This window comes from Ursus maritimus, unplaced genomic scaffold (assembly GCF_017311325.1).
Source record: "Ursus maritimus isolate PB19 unplaced genomic scaffold, ASM1731132v1 scaffold_17, whole genome shotgun sequence".
In the NCBI taxonomy this organism is placed as follows: Eukaryota; Metazoa; Chordata; class Mammalia; order Carnivora; family Ursidae; genus Ursus; species Ursus maritimus.
Genome location: NW_024424119.1, coordinates 53,671,481 through 53,695,626, shown reverse-complemented (window position 1 = coordinate 53,695,626; position 24,146 = coordinate 53,671,481).

The following is a 24,146-nucleotide window of genomic DNA, read 5'->3' as shown; positions in this document are numbered from 1 at the left end:
CAATCTGAAATAAATCATTGGAATAACACTGTAACGATTAAAGAAATTAAGTTCATAAGAGAAGGGAATACTTCCAATTCATTTTATGAGTGCAGTGTTACCCTGATACCAAACCCAGACCAAGACAGAGCAAAAAAAGAAGACTATTTACCAAGATCCATAATGAACAGAGACGCAGAAATCCTTCACAAAATATTAGCAAAGAGAATTTGGCCATACATAAAAAGAACTATATATCACGATCCAGTGGGGCTTGTTCTAGAGATGTAAGACTCTTCAATATTTGAAATCAATCACTAGTAATCCACTGTGTAACAGGCTAAAGAAGAAAAATCACATGAGCGTAGTAATGAATGCAGAGAAAAACGCTTGGCAGAATCCAACACCCAATCATGAGAAAACTCAAAGAAAATTAGGAGTAGAGGGGGACTTTCTCCACTTGATAAAGAACATCCCCCCAAAATCTACAACTAACATTATACTTAATGTGAAAGATGCTTTCCCCCTAAGGCTGGGAACAAAGAAAGGATGCCGACTCCCAGCAACCTGTGCTTAGAGCTAGAAGCTCGAGCCAAAGCAATAATGTACGAAAAGGAAATAAGAGGCGTACAGATCAGGAGGCAAGAAATAAAAATGTCCCTATTTGCAGATGACATAATTGTGTAGAAAATCTCAAAAAAGCTACCCCAAAAATCTCCCAGAACTAATAAATGTGTTCATCCAGGTCACAGAATACAAGATCAAGATCAATCGTACATCTATAGGGGCGCCTGGGTGGCTCAGTCGTTAAGCGTCTGCCTTTGGCTCAGGGTGTGATCCCAGCGTTCTGGGATCGAGCCCCGCATCGGGCTCCTCTGCTGGGAGCCTGCTTCTTTCTCTTCTAATCCCCCTGCTCCAGCTCCCTCTCTCACTGGCTGTCTCTCTCTGTCGAATAAATAAATAAAATCTTAAAAAAAAACATACATCTGTATGTTAGCATCAAACACATGGAAACTGAAATGTAAAATATAACACCATTTATAATCATTCCCCCCAAAATGAAATTCTTAGCTCTAAAGAACAAAACATGTACAGAATTTATATGTTGAAAACTACAAAACGCTGATGAAGGAAGTTTTTAAAAATTTGTTGTTTTTTTTTAAGTAGCTTCCACATCCAGCATGGAGCCCAATGCAGGGCTTGAACTCATGACTGTAAGATAAAGACCTGAGTTGAGATTAAGAGTCAGATGCTTAACCAACTGAGCCACCCAGGCACCCCTTAAAAATCTAAATACATGGAGGGAGAATTCGTGTTCGTGGGTTGGAAACCTCAGCACAGTAAAGTGTCCGTCGTTTCCACATTGGTATGTAAGTATAACATAATTCCTATCCAAAGCCAAGCACGATATTTTTTAAGATATAGACAAGAGTATTATAAAATGTATATGGAAAATCAAAGGAATTGGGGTACCTAAAACAATTTTGAAAAAGAAGTGAGAGAAACCATGCTCCCCACTTTTAAAACATCAGCTACAGTGATCAAGACTGTAGTGTTGGGGGCGCCTGGGTGGCTCAGTCGTTACGCGTCTGCCTTCGGCTCAGGGCGTGATCCCAGGGTGCTGGGATCGAGCCCCACATCGGGCTCCCTGATCTGCTGGGAGCCTGCTTCTCCCTCTCCCACTCCCCCTGCTTGTGTTCCCTCTCTCGCTGGCTGTCTCTCTCTGTCAAATAAATAAATAAAATCTTAAGAAAAAACCCAAAAACTGTAGTGTTGGTGGAGGAATAAACACATAGATTAGTGGAACAGAACAGAGAATCAGAAAAGGACTCACACAAGTGCATCCAAGAGATTTTTTTACAAAGGTGCAAAACTAATCCGATGGAAGAGGGACAGCCTTTCAACAAATGGGGCTGGAGCAATTGAATGTCAACAGACAAAAAAAAAAAAAAAAAAAAATTGAACTTCGAGTGTTATGCAAAAATGAAGTCTGAATAAATTGCAGACTTACATGTAAAATTATATAAGACCATAGGAGAAAATGTTCAGTATCTAGGGCTACGCAAGGAGTTCCGAGATTTAGCACAAAAAGCATAACCCATCATAGAAAAAAAATTGATAAATTGGACTTAATCAAAATCGAAAACTCTTGCTCTGCCAAAGACCTTGTTAAGAGGACGAAAAGACAAGTTACAGACGTGGAAAAAGTGTTTGCAAATCAGCTCTTTAGCCAAGAACTTGTATCTCCATCATACAAAGGATTCTCAAAACTTAACAGAAAAAAAAAAAAAAATCCACAAACAACCCAAGTAGAAAATGGGCAGAACACGGAGGATGTATTTCACAGAAGCAGCTATACGAATGGCAAGGAGGCACATAGAAAAGATGTCCCACATCATTAGTCATTAGGGAAACACAAATTTAGGCGACGATGAGACATCACTACACACCTACTAGAACAGCCTTTAAAAAAAAAAAAACACCAGAAAACAAAATAGTGACAACATCAAAAACTGGTAAGGATGCTGAGAAACTGGGTCATTCCTGCAGGGGTGGGGGGAACAGAATATAGTACAACAGTTCTGCAAAAGAGTTGGTAGTTTTTAAAAACAAACCAAACCAAAACAAAAACACAAACTAAGCACACGTGTATTACACGACCTAGCGATCAAGCTTCTGGGCATTTAGCCCAGAGAAATGGAAACTTCTCTCCACGCTAATACCTGCACATGAATGCTCATGGAAGTTTTATTTGCAACAGCCCCAAACTGGAACCAACCAGAATGCCTGCCGGTAGGGGGATGGGTAAATGAATAACAGAATAGTACTCAGCAAGAAAAAAGGCACGGACTGTGGTTACACACCGCAGGCTGGACGGATCCCAAGGGCGTCACACTGAGTGAAAAAGCCATTCTGAAAAAATCACATACTGTATATAGTTTCAGTTCCATCACATTCTCTAAATGACCAAAGTGTACAGATAGAGAACAGAGGAGTGGTTGCCAGGAGACAGGGTGGGGAGCAGGGGTGGTGTGTGACGAGGAAGGGGACTACGAGGGGGAGCTTTGTGGCAATGGAATGTTCTGTGTCTTGATTTCCATGGTAGTCACGGGAGTCTGTGCGTGTGAACTACACGCTCGCGTCGCACTGGTGCCCATCTCCTGGTTTTGCTCTTGCACGACTCACGTATAACTATTGGGGGAAACTAGCGGAGGGAACCCAGATCGCACCATGCTAGTTTTGGAACTGGATGTGAATCTGTAATTATTTCAAAATACGAAGAGTTGGTTTTTTTTTTAAAGAGGAAGGAAAAAATTATTTCAACCCAAGAATTCTATATCTAGTAAAAATATCCTCTAAGAAGGAAGGTAAAATAGTCATTTTCAGATTTAATTTTATAAACATTTTAAAGGAAGAGACTTTTTGACCAGAAGCCATGGAGTACGGGCAGTGAGGGCTAAGAGGGAAAGGGTACAAGGTGGAAATTCAGATTATCGAGAAGAGCGTTAGAAATGATACATCTCTGGGTAAGGTGTTTTTCCCTCTTCATTTCTATGAAATGGATGGGAAAAGACACACTAGCAGACAGGAAGCTGAGGGAGGCTGGAGAGCTCAATAAACATCCCAGCCAGGAAAGCGCTGTCCCAGATGTTCTCTGGACCCGGTCCCTAACTTCACTCCCACATCCGTCGTGTCCCCTCCCCCGGGGAAGCCTTCTGTGACACCACGGAAGGAAGCGCAGCATGCTGGGCGCCAAGGCGGGGGCTGTGTGGGAACCCCCGCTCTGCCCTTGGCTGGGTCTTCCTCACGCACCTTTCCACCTGCCGCAGAAGCTTGGCCACAGGTCGGCCCTTACGCAGGCGGTGCTCAGCCAGGAGACGCAAACTCTGGGGGTCGTGGGGTGGTTTATCGGTACAAAAAGCTGTAATTGCTTTTGTAGGCTGGCTTCCGGCCAGAGCCAGGGATTCGGGCAATGTGTGTTGAGTTCATCCAGGCAACACGGTATTTACGGAGCACCTACTGTGTGCCAGGCCTTTTCCAGGCCCTGCGGCTACTTCAGCGAACAAAACAAACCCGGATGGTCCCCTGAAGGAGTTTACATTCTGATGAAGGGTTGAAGGGGGGGGGGAGAGGAGTGGGGGGGACGTGGAGAGAGACAGTAATCAGTAAACATCATAAAAAATAAATGATAGTTTGTTAGAAGAAAAAGTGCTATGGGGAAACCAAGTGGAACAGGGTAAGGGGTGGGGCGTGCAGGGGTGGAGCTGGAAGGGTAGAGGGAGCAGGGGTGGAGCCAGTAGGAGTGAGGCACACAGGGTGGGGAATGCGGGGGTGGGGTGGGCAGGGATGGGGCTGCGCAGGGTGGAACATACAGGTGTGGGGCTGGGCAAGGAGTGGCCCCATGCAGGGGTGGAGCTGGGCAGGTGGCTCTGGGTATAGAATTGAAGAAGTGATTTTTGTGCCAAGACTGGAAGGAGCGGGGGAGTGAGCCACACTGATATGTGGGGAGGAACTGCAGGCAGAGGCAACCCCAGGAACAGCATGGGGTTGGGGGGGCTGTCTCCAGGGCCACCCGGTCTCAGGGAAGGGTAAGCATCGCACTTGCTACTCACCCACCCAAAGGTCACGCCCTGGCTCTGTCCTTCAGCCTTGGAAGGGCAGGGGATCCGCCAGGTGAACCCGAGGCCCTCCCGCGTGGCTGGGGCTGGGAGGGAGGCTGAGGTCCTGGTCTGGCAGGATTTGTTGGGGAATCGGCTTTCCTGTTCTCCATGGCCAAGTTGGTCCAGTCTGCCCCCCGGCTCTGCTGTCAGAACCCACCCCCTGCCTTTCCCAAAACCCAGGACCTTGGAACATACCCCATAGGTGTCCCCACCACCCCCCTAATGGCTTTGGAAAAAGTTTGCTACAGGTCTCCTCTTTGGACACTTTGTTCCCAAACCCTCCCTATAGGCTTCTAATGACCCCACAGTCTTGGCCAGCCCTCTGATGCGTCCAAACCCAGTTGTCCCTCCTTGTCACTTTCCCCTCCCAGTGGAGCCCTGCCTGGGTACTCGACAGTCCTCATGGAGTCACCTCCTTCCTCACCTGCCCATGTCCCTCCAGAGACCCCCCTCCCACACACCTCCAGTGCCCACCTTATCCCCTGTCCCCCTCCAGCTGATATTAGCAAGCCCCACGAAGGAGCATGCCGAATTACACAGGTATTTGATATTCCAAAGAAAATCCGGCAGCCCCCGTGAACCAACTTAACTGTCGAAATGCCCACAGGACTTGGGATTAGAAGCTCTACAGCACATGCGAAATGAGGGGATTTTATTTAGTGTTTAGGATTTATACATGTATATGTGTGTGGGGGGGTGCCCAAATATGTATTTAAATCAAGTAACTTAATCCACAGAGTTCAAGGCTAAAACCACCGCAGGAAAAGGGTATTTGCATATATTAATCTCTTAATATCCACAAAGGAGAGTGTGGGGGCGAAAGCCCTGCGCCCTGGAATTGGAGGACCCCAGAGGACGCGCCAGGTGGTGTTGGCTTTCTGTTCTCACCTGCGCGCCCCGCCCCGCCCACCCCTCGCACACCTGGCGGCACACAGACGTGGGGGGCGGGGCAGCGTCTCGGTCCACACCGCGTTCCCCGGGTTCGTCGTGGGTTCTGTGAAGGAACGGATGAACGGACGAATGTATGCCCTGGAAAGGGACACACTACACAAAAGTGGGTTTTATGACGCAGCCCGCTCATTGCTTCTTCCCGCAGATCCTGAGGGCAGGACGGAGGAGGTGCCATTCTGCGGGGAGTGGGGGGCACAAGGGGCTGGGGACACCTCTCTGAGGACAGGGGAAGCGGGAGGAGGAAGCGGCCGCAGGGGAGGGGGAGCTTGGTGGGGGGCACAGCCCCGGCATGGGCAGGGGAAGAAGGACAGGTGGGCACTGGGGCAGGTGGGGAGCCGTGGGGGACCGTGCGCGTCCTTCCAAGCCCTTGTGAGGGTCCAAGACGACAGCGGGAAGTAGAGCCCCCTTGCTGGAGCGGGACAGCCAGTCTTTCTAAGTCGGTGACGAACTGAAACATGGGGGGTCCCCAGACTGCAGTCCCCTGTCCTTATCACAGACACCACACACTCACACACATTCACACGCTCACACACATTCACACACACTCACGCTCACACACATTCACACGCTCACACACCACTCACATACACATTCACACACTCACACCACACACACGCCACATACAATACACCACTCACACTCACAACACACGTATTCACACGCACTCATACCACACACCACTCAGAGCACACACATTCACTCACAACACACTCACACTCACAACACACATATTCACACTCACACCACACTCACTCTCACATACTGTGTACAAACGTACACCACACAGTCACACATTCACACTCCTCACACACATCTCTCACGTGGCCCACGCCATGCACGCACACAAACACCACTTACAAACACCCACCACACACATTCCCACACTCATTCACACTGCACACAACACATACACCACTCACACTCACTCACACCACATACACTCACTAGCAGCCTGGAAGGCCGGAGGGAGTCGCCAGCCTCCAAAGGAGGCAGGTCAGAGGGAGGCCCAGCCTCCGCCGGACAGAGACCACAGAGACCGAGGTGCCCTGGGCCCAAGTCACGGTGGTTTTCCCTTCTCAGCAGTTCTCAGCAGAGGATCCAGGGATGACGTGCCACCTCCAGGGACGGGGTTCGCGGGCTCCTGGGCTCCCCTCACCGGACTCTGTCCCTCGTCACCTCCAGCGGCAGTGGCTGCACTTCTTGGCGCTTCGGGGGGTCCGAGTTCATCAAACTCCCTCTTTAGAGACAGGGGAACCGAGGCAGTGGCTGGCCTGAAGTCACAGAGCTGGGAGACACTGGGGGTGGCACTTGCACTCCTGTCCCTTCTCACCGCCCAGCTGGTGCCCCTTCACCAATGACCGGCCACCTCTCTGCCTCATCGGGGACTTCACTCAGCAGAGTCTCATTCGTTCAAAGCTCCTTAACCCTGAATTCCCGAGAGGAGGAGAGTTTCCTTTGCACCAAAGGCAGGGGGATGCGGGGTTCACTGGCGAAATGACCTGCACACACAAGGCTGATGGGAACCGCTTCACCTGGGAGGACAGACGGCTCACACACTTCAGGGGGCACAGGAGAGGTCCCAGGGTCAGTGCCCACCAGCAAAGGTCTCCGTAAAGCAGCCCGTGCCTCTATGGCCCGGTTCACACGGCAGGGGAGGCGCTGGGCTGGCCCCACCTGGGCCCGTCTGGAGAAAGACATACCTGGGCTCCCGGCTGTGTGACCCGGGGCCAGGTGCAACCCCTCTCTGCACTTTAGTGTCCCATCGCAAGCCTACCTAAGACTGCTTCCCCACAGAGCTGTTGTGATGTGTGTAAACACAGTGTGAGGCTTGGGGCCCGGCAGGTGCTCAGGAACGCACAGCTGCTTTCCAATAATTAAAAGTACATCTCGGTTTCCCTACTCGTTCGCACGGGTCTTCACAGAAATCGCTGAGAGTTCTGCACACAGTTCCCCCACCTGGCTCCGGTAGCTTCCCCCGCACTCAGCCTATCTGGAGGTGTTTATTTGCCCAGCACCTGCTTCCTCTCAGGTTCTCTGCTCAGGGCGGGGCGTCCAGCCGCGGCCTAGACAGACAAGATCCCCGCCCGTAGGGGCTCACGGTCTAGCTATTAAAAGTGCCTGACAAGGGGGCTGAGAGGGGCAGGAGGTGGGAGGGTTGCCAGATGAAATACAAGATGCCAAGTTAGAGCTGAACTTGAGAGAGACAACACATTTTCAGGGGCTTCTGGGTGGCTCAGTCGTTAAGCGTCTGCCTTCGGCTCAGGGAGCGATCCTGGTGTTCTGGCCCTGCATCAGGCTCCTCCGCTGGGAGCCTGCTTCTTCCTCTCCCACTCCCCCTGCTTGTGTTTCCCTCTCTTGCTGGCTGTCTCTTCAAATAAATAAATAAAATCTTAAAAAACCAAACAAACACATTTTCAGTATAAGTATATCTCATTCAATATTTGGGATATACTTATACTCAGAAGTTATTTCTGGCTTACCCGGAATTCATATTTAACTAAGCATACCTCATTTTTTTAATTGCAAAATCTGGCAACCGTACAAAGCGGATCTTCCAGCATTAGCAGCTCCCGAGCACCTTCTGCAGAAGCCCCACCCTCTCCCCGAATGACCAGACCTGTGGGCTTCGGGATAAACAGAGGAACAAGTCCACAAGATAAGCACAGAGCGTGGTCTGGGAGGCCCCTCGACATGGCGACCTTTGAGCTCAGACCTGAAGCATGGAAGGGAAGAGAAAATAATTGATATCCTAGGAACAGGAGGAGGAGGTCGGAGGCGTGGGTGAAGCAGGACAAGGAGCCACTAGCTTAGAGGACAGAGCAGGGGCTTAGAGGGGAGGGAATGGCAGGTGCCATGGGGGAGGCAGAATGGAACCGGATGCAAGGTAGCTGGACAGAGAGGAGGGGTGCCGAAGGACCCCAATTTGGGGTGGTCTCCCCTCCCTGGTGACCCAGGCTGTAGGTCCCTGAGGTATCTATCGTGTCCCACCCCGGGCTCCATCTGCAACAAGGGCCTTTTGCAAATAATAGAATGTTCAGTGAAAAGTACGAGATACGAAACACTCAGCGGCTGTGGTGTTGCAGGGCTCGACCTAGACCAGCTGACCTAGGGTACAGTGGGTGCTCAGTAAGCGTGGGGTCCATCGAATTGTTTTCCTATTTGCAGATAAACTCAGGGTAAGTAGAGGCATCTGCAAGGCTTTTCATTCCGTTTGGAGAGTATTTTACGGAATGAATGAATGGATGGATGAATGAATGAATGAATGAATGAATACATTGAACAGACGTAAGGTTAATAGAACTCCATCCAGAAACCACTGGTCCCAGACTTAGAAGGTAATAAAACAAAACGAAAAGCCAGAACCTGCCTCCTGGTCCCTGATGGGAGCCATTGCTCTGGAGTCCGCGATAATTAGTGCCTTTGCGAGTTCCTGCTCTCTCCTCAACCTGCTGGGTCTGTGAAGCCTCCTGCCAAGCTCAGCGGGAGAGCTCGCCTCCCCAGCTTCCAACACTCCAGCCCCCCCAGCTTCTCAGCCCACTGGGCCTGCAGAAGGTGTAAAATCCTGGCTCCCCAAGAAGCAGGGCTGCGGCAGGGGGCATCCCCGCACACACTGAAGGTCTCGCGCACCACGGTCCTTCTCCGTGTCCCTGGGCAAGTAGTTTCGCCTGTCTGGGCCTCTGTGTCCCCCTCTGTGAAGGCGGGATAGGTTACAGTGATGCCACTGTTCGCTGATACACGAGGCTTTGGGGAGAACCCACTCCGGCTGGGCACTGGAGCAGGGGTGAAACTGCGGAGCAAGGTCTTGGGACTCCTGGCTGCTGTTCTCACGTGAATATCAGACAATGGACAAGGAAGGGCCCAGCCCATGAGATGACCCTGTGGGTGGTCTGGGGAGGGCCCTGGGACAGGCTGGCCTGGGAGCTCAGACCTGAAGCCTGGGAGGGAAGAGAAAAGACAGGATCTGCGCAGAGGGCTCCTGGCACCCAGCTCCCAGCCCAAAGAGCCAACTGTCGTGTTTAAAGGGCCCCTCCGGACCCCCTCCAGCTTTTTAGGCACTTTATTATCAACAGTAACATATGGCTAATGTTTACCGAGCACTTCCTATGGGTCAGCCTCCCGGCTTGGAGGGCTGAGCGTGCCCAGACCACACACCTAGATGGTGGGGACACTCACCAGGGCAGCGTGCTGCATGAAGGGGGCACGCCCCGTGTGCACCCCGGCCCCTGGCGCTGCTGCCACCGGGCCGCTCCTGAGCAGAGCCAGCAGGGGGGACGTAGGCTGGAGCCCAGGACAGCCGGGGGCCCTTCCCACCACCTCCCCACCCCATCAGACCACCAAAGCCCCTCCAGACTGCGGCTTCACCCTCCCCTTAACGAGGGAGAAGCTGAGGTGCCCTGGGAGACTGGGGTCTCCCCACTCACACCCCAGTGCTCTCCCACAGCACCAGGCCATCCGTCAGGCCGCCCCGGCCCAGCAGAGCCCTCCACAGCCAGGCCCAGGATGGGGGTGCAGTGTTATCTGTGTGGGTGTGGGGCAGGAGAGCTGCCCAAGCTCTGCTCTGGGGCCAGGAGAGCTGCCCAAAGCTCTGCTCTGGGGCCAGGAGAGGGACCTGGGTGCTCGGAGCCCCTCTGAGCCCCCCTGGGAGCTCCTGGCCAGTGGAGGCTGATGCTGAGCGGCCTCTCCCTCCACGCCCCACCCCCACCCCAAGGCGTCACATTCAATGCCATGTGTCACGTTCAACGCCAGGGGCAGGGGTAGGAGGGGGCCACTGGGTCAAAGGGCACCCCTGCAGAATGCAGTGGGGGGTGGACATCAGATCCAGTGAAGGTGGGCTCCCCGGTTCCAGGCTCCCCCAGTGGCCTTGAGTGGCTGTTCCTTCCAACGCGCACACACACTGCCCAGACACCTGGACCTCTTTCTGTCCCCCAGTCCGTCACCACCCCAACACACCCCCATTTCTCCACATCCTCCCCCTTCCAAATGACCAGGATGAGGTAACCAGAAGCAGCACCACAACCACTAGATGCCTGGCCGGTGAGGGGAAGTTAGGCCTCTTCCCGGACTTGCTGGCTGTGCGACCTCGAGCAGGTCACTTGCCCTCTCTGAGCCTCTGCTTCGTCGCCTATAAAATGGGGGTCACATCAGCCCCCGCCTTGCAGGACTGCAGTGGGGAGAGGGTCCCAGACGATGGGCCCAGCACCAAATGCCACATTCACTTGAGCGCCCCCCTGTGTCGGGCCTGTCTCTGGGCTCTGCAAGGGCAAATGGGTATTTTCAAGACGTGCCCATCTGTTTAGGTCCTGCTCCCTTCCTCCAGGAGCCAGGGCCTCCGCCACCGTCTGTCTGCCTGTCTGGGTGCATCAGCGGTTCCCAAAGTGTGGTCCCAGAGCCAGCAGCATGAATACTGCCCAGGCCCCTGCCTATGAACCAGAAGCTCTGTGTGTGGCCCACTCTCGATTTTAACAAGGCCCCCAGGTGACAGGTGCACAGTCTGAGAAGCACTGGTGTAAACCATGAGATCCTGGGAGAAGGGTAACCCCTCTTTCCCCCCAACCCTCACCCCAACTCTGAGCACAGTCCCACCAGTCCCATGCTCCCCTAAATCCAGCCTCTCATATGCTAGTCAACAGTCGGGGGACCCACGTCCCTCAGAGTGTACCCTCAGAGCACCCACACCGGAACCACTGGAAGCTTGACAAAATACAAGCCCGGGTCCCACCCAAAACCAGAGTGTGACTCTGTAAGGGGACCCAGGAGTTTGCCATGGAGCCCCTCCCTGCCTGATCCTATGGCAGCCAGCAGTCCAAGAATAGTGTAGAAAGAAGACGGGGGCGGGGGTGGCATCTTGGTGGCACAGTCGGCTGGGCGTCTAACTCTTCCGTTTGGCTCAGGTCGTGATCTCAGGGTCATGGAATCGGGCCCCACGTCGGGCTCCGTGTTCAGCGTGGAGTCTGCTTAAGATTCTCCCTCTCCCTCTGCCCCTCCCCCACGCATGCTCTCTCTCTCTCTCTCTCTCTCTCAAATAAATAAATCACTCTTTAAAATAAATAAATCTTTTTAGAAGGAGGAGGAGGAGAAGAGGGAGGAGAAGGGGAGAGGAGGAGGGGGAGGAGGGGGAAGAGAAGAACAGCAGAGAAAGCCAAGTCCTGAGGCAAGGTGGACGGGCAGGCTCTCCAGGAGGGCATGAAGGGTCCCTGATGCTTCCCAGAGTCACCGCAAACAGGGCTCCTAACAAGAGGGGTCTGGGAGCCCCACCCTGGCAAGTGCCTTGGTGGGTGGACACCATTTGCGGGGCCAAGGATAAAATTTTATGAAAAAAAAAAAAAATACCATTCCCTGTTCTAACCGCAGATGCAACGTAGGAAGGACGGGGCAGGAGCCCAGAGTAGCTGCGAGCAGGAAAGCAGAAGCCCCGAGACCCAAGCCCCGCCGGCCCCTCCCACACCCATCCCGCAATTCTAGATACCTTTCCTTCCACAAGTGGCACATTGGTGGGCTTCAAAGTCCCCAGGCCTCGAGACTGCCAGGGGGCAGGTGGTGTGGGGTGGTAAGCAGCTCCTGAGACCCTTTGGGTGGAGGGGGGTGGCCCCTGGCAGGGAGAAGAAAGGCAACAGCCAGCCGTGCCCTGGGCCTGCGGCAGGGTGGGGAGCTTGGCCTTTTCCCATGACTGCTGACCAGTGAGCCCACCACAGTGTCCCCCATCCCATCCCGTACCCGGTCCTCCCAGGTTGGGACGGGCACAGGGCGAGGACACCCGGAGAACCCCAGCCCAATCCATGTCGGGCTGCCCAAGGCGCACCAAGAGAATCGTGGGCTGGGGAGCTGGGGGTGGGCGCATAGGGGGAGGTGTGTGCTACAAGAAAGGAAACCTGCAGAAGGAAAGGTCTAGAATAATGTAGCCCTGGGGGCTTCCTGATAGGAGCTAGGACCTACTGGGGGGAAACTACCTCAAAAGCCAACTCATACTTGGAGACTTCTGCCTCCATCTTGGGTTCCATTATGGACAGCAGGTCGTGGACAAGTTTGACAGGGGAGGGAAGGGGGCCAAGGAAGAGCAGACAGGGCCCAGACCTCTTCCTGCCAAACGTGTTACTTCCCTTTTCCATGGGAGCAAACCTCACAAGAAGGAATATCAAATCCCCAGTCACAAAAGAGCAAAACCATCCATGGGTCTGTCTGGTGCCTGGTCTTGACCCAACCCCTCAGGCACCAACCTCACCACATTTTGCCATCTGTATTTCACCCATTTTATTATTTGCTTAATATTTTTCTTTAGAAAAATTTGCTATTCTTACTTAAATCGATGTATCTAGCAGGGAACTTTATACGAGCACTGTAAGTGGAAAACTGAGATCACAGTGCCATAAATAGAAGATAAAAGTAAAAATAAATTACAATGAAAATAAAACAATGTTATTAAATTCTATCTGGCTATTGCTGCCTGCCAACAGCTTTATTATAAAAGGGTTGGGGAGTGTGAGCTTCTCCAGGAAACCAGAAGGGCCGAGAGAATGGAGAAGGGAGTCACCCTCGTGTGGCATGAGTCTGTGTGGCTTCTGAAATCATTCCTCCCCTGGGTCACCAGGGCTGCCCACCCTGCCCTTGGGAAACCCCAACCAGCAGGTGACACCCCTAGGCCACTGAACCAGGAGATGGGGCTCCCTGCAAGGTAGGGACCTCATCTCACTGAATGTTGACAGTTGTTCTTACCTCTGGCCCGAGGCGGGCACCGCGATGGCCCCGTTACAGGTGAGGGTGCCTGAGCCCGGGGGGGCGGTCTAGCCCATGGCCTCCTACTGGAAGAGGGCAGGACACAGCCCTCCCTCCTCGGCTCCCTGCATGGCCAAATCTGTTCACTGCAAATCCTCTGCATTTTTTCTGGTGCTCCCTTCCTCTGGCGCTCCTTGTCCAAACCCCTCACCTAGAGGTCCCCTCTTCCAGCCCACAGTGGCTTTCCCGAGCAGGGCACCGTCGCCCTGAGCATCATGGTGTCTGTAAGGTTGCTATGCTGTTCAGGACCCAGAACTCTCTGCAAGCAGAATCCTCTGACCATCACCCCCATAGGCAGCCTAGAGCCTAGGCCAGAGATGGAGGGGAGGGAGGCCACACCCCAAATCCTCACAAACCACCCCCTTGATTTCCAAGTGAAACAGGTAAGTCAGATCAAAATCATCCCATCTGCTAACAATTTCCTCTAGGAGAAACGCAATTATAAGTCGCAGAAAGGAATGTGTGAATTAAAATGGGCGGTGGTGAAGAAGGGGGGGAGAAACCCATGCGGGTGCCAGGACCATCCCCAAACAGTCCTCTGGGTGGGAGGCCAGCAAGGATGGAGGTGCTGTTTCAGCCCCTAAAGGACTGGCAGCTGTTCGTCGCATCCCCACAAAACAGCGGTGGAAGCAGCCTGGTAGCCTATGTCACAGGCAGTAAGTCTCACCCTTAACATCCCTTCCTCTCTGATGCCTGTCAAGACAGCAGCCTGGACGCTCTGATCAGTCCCAGGAGACTCCAAGACCCCAGAGCCACTCCATAAAGTGTGATGAGCCCTGCGTGGGGAGAAGGTGACACAGGGAGGTCTCAGAAGCAGTGACCAAGTCCTGCTGGGCTGGGGGCTCTCAATCTCAGCCCAAGGGAGGGTGGGGCATCTGACCTCAGATCCAATTTGCAGAATGAATTCGGCAGTGAGCCCAGTCCTTTGCAGCCCAGAACGGGTGACTCTGGAGGGAGGGTCTGGCCAGGGGCTGTGGGCAGACCGGTGCATGCATGCAGACCCGTCCCCACATACACGTGCACCTGACAAACACTAAGTCCCAGATTCCACCCCCTCCACCGCTCCCCCCCACCCCGCCGGGTCCTCAGAGCCGCTCTGCTCTGGTCGGGGAGCAGGAAAAGCAGGAGGGCCCATGGTTGGCAGGGGCAGCCCCAGGCATCCTACCCCAGCCCTCAAGTCACCCTGAGGCACGGCCACCTTGACTCCTCTAGGTCTTCGCCCCGAGGTCATATCCAGGCAAGTGAAACAGGACTTGCTCCCCCCCCACAAAGCGCTCCCTAAGGCAGAATGCATGGAAAGGCAATCTCCGTGGACAGATGGAAATTGGAAAGCATTTTTCTAAAATATCTAAGTGCCCTGATGCCATCAAGGAGAAGGGAATGGGGAAGGGTGGTGGGTAGAGCAGGGGCTTGAGTGAGACCTGGACCTGGGTTCAAGTCTCAGCTTCACCCTGTGCCAGCTGTGTGAATTTGAACAAGGGACTTCCTCTCTCTGAGCCTTGGTTTCCTCCTCTGCAAATAGGCGTGACAATAGCACCAGCCAAACGCAGGTTTTCTGTGAATTTCCGTACATTTGTATGGAAAGCGCATGATGCCTGAGACATATAGATAAAGTTTGTCTAGGTGACAGCAATTATCAGTACCGAATGTCACATACAGACAAATATTGGCAAGCGTTAAACGTCTAAGAAAATTTTAAGTAAAGAAACTTAAAACTGAGAATTTCTGTGCATTTATTCAATTTAGTCTGCAGATTGGAACAGATCCCTGCAGTTCTATTTCTGTTCAGCTCCTGGTGCAATGTCATGTCAGAAGTGAGAAGCAAGGCTTGTGGCTATCCGGGGGAAGCACACGCTGAACGGGCGCTTGAGTCCTGCCCACCGGCTGGGGGTTTGAATCCTGGTACCTCAGCTCCCAAACTGGGACGAGGGGCCTCCCCTTCCTCGAAGCAGAAGCGAGGAGCCCCAGGACCTACGCGGGGCCCAGGCTCCTCCCGCCAGCCTCGGGGTCCCCCGGGCTTTCCGATGCTCCATTGGTTAGAGGAGGAGCATGGCCACAATGGGGCGTGGCCCTGGCGCTCTCAGCCACGCCCACAGGTGAGGGCGGGGAGGGGAGGGACCCAGGAGTGTGACTAGGACTGGTGAGGAGATTCACACCGATTCACGAGGATCTGGGGACACCTTTGTCCCCGGAGCACCCCTTTTGCTGAGCAGAGTTGGGAACAAGAAGGAACAGCTCTTGAGGCTGTGCACCTGGCCAAGGGGAAGGGGCAGGGGGCCAGGTGCAGGGCCCAGGGCAGGCAGGGACGGGAGGAGGCTGGGGGGCTCCGGAGCAGGGGGGGCACCTCCAAGGTAAGGGGTGGTCACCTGTCCTCACTTACACTCATCAGATTTGTACTGGTGGGTGGCCTGGGTGCAGGTCAATATTCCAGGGGAGATGCAGGGCTGCCCTGCCCTCACAGGGCTCAGAAAGGGTCCACCAGGTGAGGGAGAGGCGGGAGCAGGTCGGGCCTGGTGGGTCACAGCCAGGACTTCGGATCTCCCTCTCCCTGCGATGAGAAGCCACTGGAGGATTCCCAGTGGGCAAGAGACAAGATTTCACTTGCATTTTGAAAGGACGGTTTGCTCTTCAGTGTAGAGAATGGACTGAAGGGGAACAGGGTGCCGCTGGGAGGCAGTCAGGTCATCCAGAGGAGCGGGAAGGTGCTGGCCCGCAGGTCCCAGGAGACCTGGAGAAGGGGCCAGCTTCCTGGTGTGTTTCCAGAGCTAGAGAGGACCAGATTTGTGGATCTGGAAGGATAACGCCAAGAGTTTTCACCTGAGAAAATGAAATCACGAAGTTTCCGTTTACGGCTAGAAGAGCACGTTTGGGGTAACAGGTGGAAGAGACGCAGTTTGGGAGAGGTTATATGTGAGGAGCCACAAACCATCCCTTGGGAAGTATTGGGGAAGCCTGGAGTTCAGGGGAGGGGACAGGCTGGAGGCGGGAGGTGTCCCCGCAAAGCTGGTTCTCAGTCCCACGAAACCAAGAGACCACCCAGGGAGAGGGCGACAGATCGGAGAAGCAAGGTCAGGATCCAGCCCTGGGGCAGGTCCAGGCTAACAGGCAGAGGAGGAGCAAATGGCAAATGGTGTTAGGATGGGGCCGTCAGAAAGAGGGGAGGCCAGGAACAGACGGCGAGCCCAGCTGTAGCCATCGCGGCTGGCAGGTGGGGTACCGTGGAGACCAAGGGTAAGCTTCGGGGTTAGCAAAGGAGCTGTCAGCACTGGCCGTGGCACGCCGTGTTTGGGTGGAGTGGCCAGAGCAAGAGTCTGACTGCGGTGGACTCAGTGGATCACGGGAGGGAGGCATGGAGAGAGACCATTTCGATGATACTCGCCAGGAAGCATGGCTGGAAAGGGGTCGGATAAATGGGGCAGAAGCTGGAGGGGATGGTAGGGTCAAGGGGTGGCTTTTTGAAATATGGGAGACATTCCTGCATATTTGTTGCGTGTTGCTGGTGACAGCCCAGGAAAGGAGCGGGCCGCTGATGATGCAGGAGAGATGCATATGGGACAAAGCAGCAGAGACACTTCGAGAAGGTGCACAGGGGCCCCTAGGCAGGAGTGGGGCAGCTGATCCCCTGATGGCCTTGTGTGCAGGGAAGGCCAGTGGCGGGGGGAGGGGGAGGCAGGGGGCGTCCAGCAGGGAGGATGGTGAAGGTAGGGCTGGGAAGTCCTCTGATTGCTAGTGTTTTCTCAGAAATAAGAAGCAACGATGGTCTGAAAGGTTCGCTTGAGGCCAAGGTCACGAGGTGAAGCCCGTGGTCACGCTGGGTGGTTCCTCTGCCTGGGCGCTGGAACCGAGAGGCAGCACCCTGCTCTCAGCCAGGACGGTGAAGAGGAGGAGAGGAGGGCCGGACCGAGGGTGTAGGGATTAGACTGTGACCCGGGGAGGAGAGGAGGTGGGGGAGGGGAAGGACAAGGGAAAGGGGGTCAAGGATCTCAGGGGGCAAAGATTGGTGGGTGTCAAGGTCGCAGAGGGAGTGTGCAGACAGACAGGAGGTGGGAGGATGGGAGGCGAGAAATGGAAGTGACGGACCAAGCCAAGATTCGGCTGTGGGTGTTGCCAGTAGCAGAGCGGTGAGGGCTGAAAGGTCTTTGGAGAAGAGGATGTGGGGGAGCTGACAGGTGAGGCCAGGGGAGGAACGGAGGAGGGCAGAGAGAGCCCTGGAACAGCCCCGCTCATCACGGGAGCCTCTGCCTGCTCGGTGGTGGGGAGTGGCGTGGGGGAGGTGGGAATGTTCCTGGGGACGCGGCTCAGGCAGCAAACCAGAGGCTGCCTGGCGCCTCCATGAAGACTGTCCTCTGTCCCGCTGAGCAAGGACATCCCTAGATGGTGGCTTCTGGCAAAGACATCTTCAAAGGCTCTTTTTTTTCCCTTTAAATAAAAAACATAACACATAATTTACCATCTTAACCTCCTTACTTGTTTATTCATTTATTTATTTATTTAGTACTGGAACTTTGTGCCTCTCAATCCCCCTTCTTAACCATTTTTAAGTGTACAGCTCAGTAGTGTGACGTCCATTCACATGGCCATGAACCAATCTCTAGAACTCCGCTCCTCTTCCCCAAATGAGTCTCTGAACCTAGTCCACACCAACTCCCCACTCCCCCTCCCCCAGCGCCTGGCACCCACCCTTCTACTTTCTGTGTCTATGAACCGACCACTCTATGGACCTCATCTAAGTGGGATCAAACAGTATTTCTTTCTGTGTCTGGCTTATTTCACTCAGCATGATGTCGTCCGGGTTCCTCCATGTTGTAGCAGGTGTCAGGATTCCCTTCCTTTCTGAGGCTAGAATAATATTCCGTGTGCGTGGCACGGAATATTTTTGTCCACCCATCCGTGGATGGCCACTTGGGTTGTTTCCGCCTTTTGGCAATTGTGGATAATGCTGCTGTGAACATGGGTGCCCACACATCTCTTCAAGATCCTGCTTTGAATTCTTTTGGCTGTATTCCCAGAAGTAGGATTGCTGGGTCCTGTGGCAATCCGCTGTTTCGCTTTCTGAGGAGCCGCCATACTGCGGCCACAGCAGCCGCGCCATCTTGCTTTCTCACCAGCAGCACGCAAGGGCTCCCCTTTCTCCACGTCCCTGCCAACACTTGCTATCGTCCGATTTTTTAATAGTAGCCATCTGTCGTCCCAGTTTGTTGAGAAACAGTGTCTCATTTGGTGAAGCAAGGGCATCCCAGGTGGAAAGGGACAGACTGGGTGAAGCAAGGAGCCTGGCAGCTGGGGGTGGCGGGGGAGGGGCGGCAGAAAACAGCAAGTGACACGCTTGGCTGAAGCACAGGAGTGTGGTCAGAGGTGAGGCTAGAAATGTGGCTGTGGGAGGTCGCCCTTGGAGACCCTCAGGTGCCTGGGGAAGGGCCTGGATGTCACTTGATGAGGAGCCCCTGAAGGGCCCTGAGCAGGAAGTGAGGGACCTCAGACAGGAACACTGATGAATCCTAGCATGAGGGGACAGGGTGGCTGGACAGAAGAAATAGGAGGTTGGAAAGCCATGAGAGAGATTCTTAGAACAGCCTAGAACAGCTCTGGTTGCCATGAAGTCTCACAGAGGCCCAGCCCCAAGTCCAGCAAGCCCCTTGCCATCATCTCGGCATACCTGGTCAGGTGGGTACGTGGTCGCCCCAGTTTTTAGATGAGGAGACTGAGGCTCACAGAGCATGAGTAACTTGCCCAAGGTCTCAAAGCCAGTAAGTGGCAGAGCTGTGACTCAAACTCCATTTTGTTTCCCATAATTCCACAAGCATTTATTGCACACCTACTGTGTACCAGGCCCACGTTGGGGAGTGTTTGATGCCAACGGTCCATTGCTTTTAGCAGCTACTCTCCACTGGCTCAAACAGTGGCCAACCTCCAAGCTGCTCTAAGACGAGACGCAAGAGGTAACTCACCAGGGAGTGGAGAAACTGGAGAACGACTGGAAATTGGAGAAATGGGCTAACCACACAGGCTATATCAGCACACATGCGCAGACTCACCCATCGCAGAATCTGCCGGCCCACAGAAGAGGGGAGAGGGAGTCCCAGAAAATGACAGACCATCCCCAGCCTCCCCTCCCCAGCAGATGAGCAGATCACCACCTAGTAAAGGGGGTCTCCCGAAAAGCAGAGTTTGGGAAGGCTTCAATCCCAGGCACATGTGATTTTTATAGGAAAGTCCCTACATTCAGCCCAATACAAAATGGTGTTGCGTTGCTTCCCCGGGCTTTCAGTCCTTCATTCAACGTTTAATGAGTTCCCACCAAGTACCAACAGAAGGGACACAGAGAGGAACAATACAGGTGTGGCCCCTGTCCTCACGGACCTGTGGCCACAGAGGGTCGCAGATGTGAAACACATGGTCACCCGAGCAGTGGGTGCAGGACGGGCTTCTTGGCAGCCCAGAGGGAGTGGGGGTGGGACAGGGGACAGCTTCCTTAATGAAGTGCTGTGACCCAACACATGGGTAGGCATCGCCCCAGCAAAGAAGCAGGAGGAAAGAGTCCCAGCAAAAGAAAACAAGGCCCAGGGGGGCATTGAGGGAATGGACAGGGAAGTAGAACGAGGGCTCTCTGAAGGAGTAGACAGGCTGGCAGATAAAGGGAGACCAGGGTTTTCATCTGTTTAGACTTTCAAAGGTCAAGGCAAATAGGGCTTTAACATCAAAAACATTTTAACAGGCGTAGAATCTTTGAAACGTTTCCTGCTGCGTTCTCCCTTTTGCTAATTCAATATATTTTTCTCTCTGTCTAGCATCACCACCACCATGAAACTTAAACCATGAGGCTTCTGCCCCATGAAGGGACGGTGGATAACATCTGTAACGCAGAGAAGGGAAGAAGAGGGCTCCGACAGGAGGTGAGTCCTGCTAGGCAGTGTGGCGGAATGGAAGACCCTTTCAGGGCAGGAGGAGAGGTAGAGGAGGAAGGCCAGACGTGAGGGTCCCGGAGCAATAGGTTTGGGGGAGGGGAGGACATCCAAGATAGTGCCTGTGCTCCCCAGGATGTGTCCACATTGGGCCTGACACTGCACCCCACGTGGCAAGACTGCCGCAGGCTGGAAATGGCTAAGGGTCCCCAGGCAGATGGGACTGAGGACAGTCTCACAGAGACCCTCGCCACAGCTGAATGGAGGAAGCACCCAGGAGCTGAGAGGATCCAGGGTTGGCATTATGGATGGAATTATATCCCCCCAAAGAGATATGTTTGAAGTCCTAACCACCCCATCCGCGTGTATGTGACCTTATTTGGAAACAGAGTCTTCGAAGAGGTGATCGAGTTAAGATGAGGTCATTAGAGTGGGTCCTAATCGCATACGCCCAGTGTCCTTATACGAAGAGGAGAGGATGCAGGCCGAGACTGGAGTGAGAGATCTGCAAGCCTGGGGTCATCAGAACCTGGAAGCAGCAAGGAAGGATCCTCCCCCAGGGTCTCCGGAGGAAGCATGGTGCTGGCAACGCCTTGATCTCAGACTCTAGACTCCGGAACCGTAACAAATTCTGTTGTCTTAAACCCCCCCACGTGGGGCACTCGGTTACAGCAGCCATAGCACACCCACACAGAGGGGAAGAGGCGTGACTCTGAGACTAGAAGTTCAGCACAAAACAAGGTCCACAGTCAACATCAGCGAATGCCCCCGCAACATCCAGAGACCAGTGCCCAAGAAACTGCCACATCTGACCAGGTACAGTGACAGCAGGTGGGACAAGACACCCTTCCCATCCTTGCAGCCACATAAGCTTCTCGAGGCAGCCAGACACCACCTGCAAAAGGAAACAGAAGAGAGACACCTTGTATGCAGAGAAACCAGCCTGACAATGTGTTGGGGCTTGAAGGGACCAGATATTTGCTGACTCTTGGTTTTGTGGCCCCCACCTCCTCTACCACCATGACATCAGCAGGAAAGGGGGCGCAGGGCACAATGAGATCACTTATAGAAAATCAAGGTTTTTCGCACACCTTGGTCCAAGAAGGTACATTTCATCCCACTGCACTCATTTTTAAATGGTGTCTTGCGGAATTGGGACACCCCTTTAAGCACGGATGGAGGACAGGCTCAGAGGCAGGAAACCGAGGTGGGTGAATTGGTACATCTCCAGATGGGGTGACCTGATTTACCATGAGCATGTTTGCTGGAGCAAGACTTACAAAAGTAAAACATTGGAAGCAACCTAAATATCCAACCATATGGGCTTGGATAAATACATAATTATAATGGACCATGAAAATCATGAGAAGATTGTTCACTAATATTGAAGAAAGTTGTGATAAATGCTAAGTAGTAGTAGTAGTAATGATGATAATAATAATAAGCCTAAAAACTATATCTGCAGGACTCCAATGTTTATGAGATGTTACTGTACCAGGACAACTGCTTTAAAAACAACTCCCAGAGTTCAATGACTTAAAGCAATGAAGGCATAGTTCATTCTTATGAAACTATCGTGGGGAGGTGGGGTCTCTACTGGGTCTTCGGAAACCCAGGCACATCCCGCCTAGTGGCTTGGCTGCCCCCTCTGGTCTTGGAGTTCTTCACTGACTCCTTCCCACCCACGAGCAGCAAGAGAAGAAAAAGAGCATGGAGGATCCGAAGATTGAGTGGGCCAGACCCAGAAATGGGTGACATTGCTTCTTCCCACATCCCATTGGTCAAACTCAATCACGTGCCACCCTACCTGCAGGGGAAGCTGGGAAATGTAGTCTAGCCCCATGAAGGAAGAGAAGGGAAATAGGATTATTTGCTGAACACATGAAATCTGCCACAATTAATATACATTGAAAAAAGTACTGCAAAAAAATCATCACATTTTCACAGTAATTATTTCTGGGTGGTGAAATGAAAGGTGTTTAAAATTGTTTCATATTTATGTTACTTGGAATTTTTCAAATTTTCTAAAATAAACACATAGTGCTTTTACAGAGAGGGGAGAAAATGTGTGATTTAATAATTGACAAAATAGTCTCCAGGCTTCCTTTAGGATTTGGACAGGCTTGTTTAGCAGTCAGGCTTTAGGATCAGACTTACAGGTTACCTGATCTAAGGAGCATGACATCACCTTCCTAAGCCATAAAGTCTCCACATCTGTAAAGGGGAAATAGAAATATATGTCACGTAGAGTTGTTGGAAAATCGAATGAGAACACGGGCAGCTGTTCTCTCTGGCGCTCAGGCTTCCCTTCCCAGTCCATCCATCCTCCCTTCTCCTAGGTTCCTGTTCTGTGCCTTCTCCCCGCTCCCCAGACCATCAGCTGTCTCCCCTGACTCTCTCACCTGATGACCCGCCTTCTATTTCAGAGGGACAGAAACAATAAGGAGAGGATGGGGAGACTGCCACCACCACTCCTGCCCCCCAGCACCTGGCCTGCTCCCGCTGCCCCCTCCTGCTTCTGGAGATGCCCACCCCTGCCCTCAAGGCCATGCCCCAGCACCCCCCCCCCCAGGGTCCTGCATCATCAGATCTCCCCTCCCTGCTGGATCAGTCTTATCCGCATACAACCGAGCCCTAGCTGCTCTCATCTTTACAACCTCTTGACTGCATGTCTCTCTCCGGCTATCACCCCATTTCTCTGCTCCCTTTTATTACAACATTTATCAAAAGGAGTTGCCTGCTGTGACTGCTTCCACCTGTTCCAGTCTCCCAGAACCTCCTCCAAACAGGCTTCACCCCTTCTGCCTCTCTGACATGGCTCTTCACTGTGACCTCCCCGTTGCTAACCCAATGGTCAGTCCCCGTCCTCCTCTGATGTGGCCTGAACCAGTCCCAGCACTGACCATCATTCCCTCCTTGGTACTGACCGCACATTCTCCTGATATCCCTCCCATGGCCCCCGCCACTCTTCCTCAACCTTCTTTGCCGGTTCCTCCCCATGTCTTTGGCCTCTTAATGTTGAAATGATGACTAAGACTCAGTCCTCTGGCCCTGGCAATGGATGGAATGGCATCTTCCAAAAAGATCCTTGGAGGAATACGATTCAGCCTTCAAAAGGGAGGAGATTCTGACACCTGCTACAACATGGCGGAGTCTAGAGGACATTAAACTAAGTGAAATAAGCCCGTCGCGGAAGGATAAATGCTGTAGGATTCCACTTCTTTGAGGAGTCAAGATCACAGAGACAGACAATAGGCTGGTGGTGCCAGGGGCTGGAAAGAAGGAAACAAGCGTTAAAGAGGGAGTTCGTGCTTAACAGGTACACATTGATTTTGCAAAATGAAACAGTTCTGTGGATGGATGGTGGTGATGATAGCATAAAAATGTGAGTGTATTTAATGCCACAGAAGTGTACACTTCAAGATGGTTAGAATGGTACATTTTACATCTCACGTATTTTTCCACAATATTTTTGAAAGGTCATCTGAGACCATTTTTAATAAAATGTATTTTTGGTTTTTAAAATTTAATTTAATTTTATTTAAATTCAAGTAATTGACATATAGTGTATTATTAGATTCAGACGTAGAGTTCAGTGATTCATCAGTTGCATATAACACCCAGTGTTCAATATATCACGTGCCCTCCTTCAAGCCCGTCACCCAGTTACCCGAATCCCCCCACCCCTCTTCCCTCCATCAACCCTCAGTTAGTTTCCTGCAGTTAAGAGTCTCTTATGTTTTGTCTCCCTCTCTGATCTCATCTTGTTTTAATTTTCCCTCCCTTCTCCTATGCTCCTCTGTTTTGTTTCCTAAATTCCACATATGAGTGAAATCATATGATAATTGTCTCTCTGATTGACTTGTTTTGTTTAGCATAATAC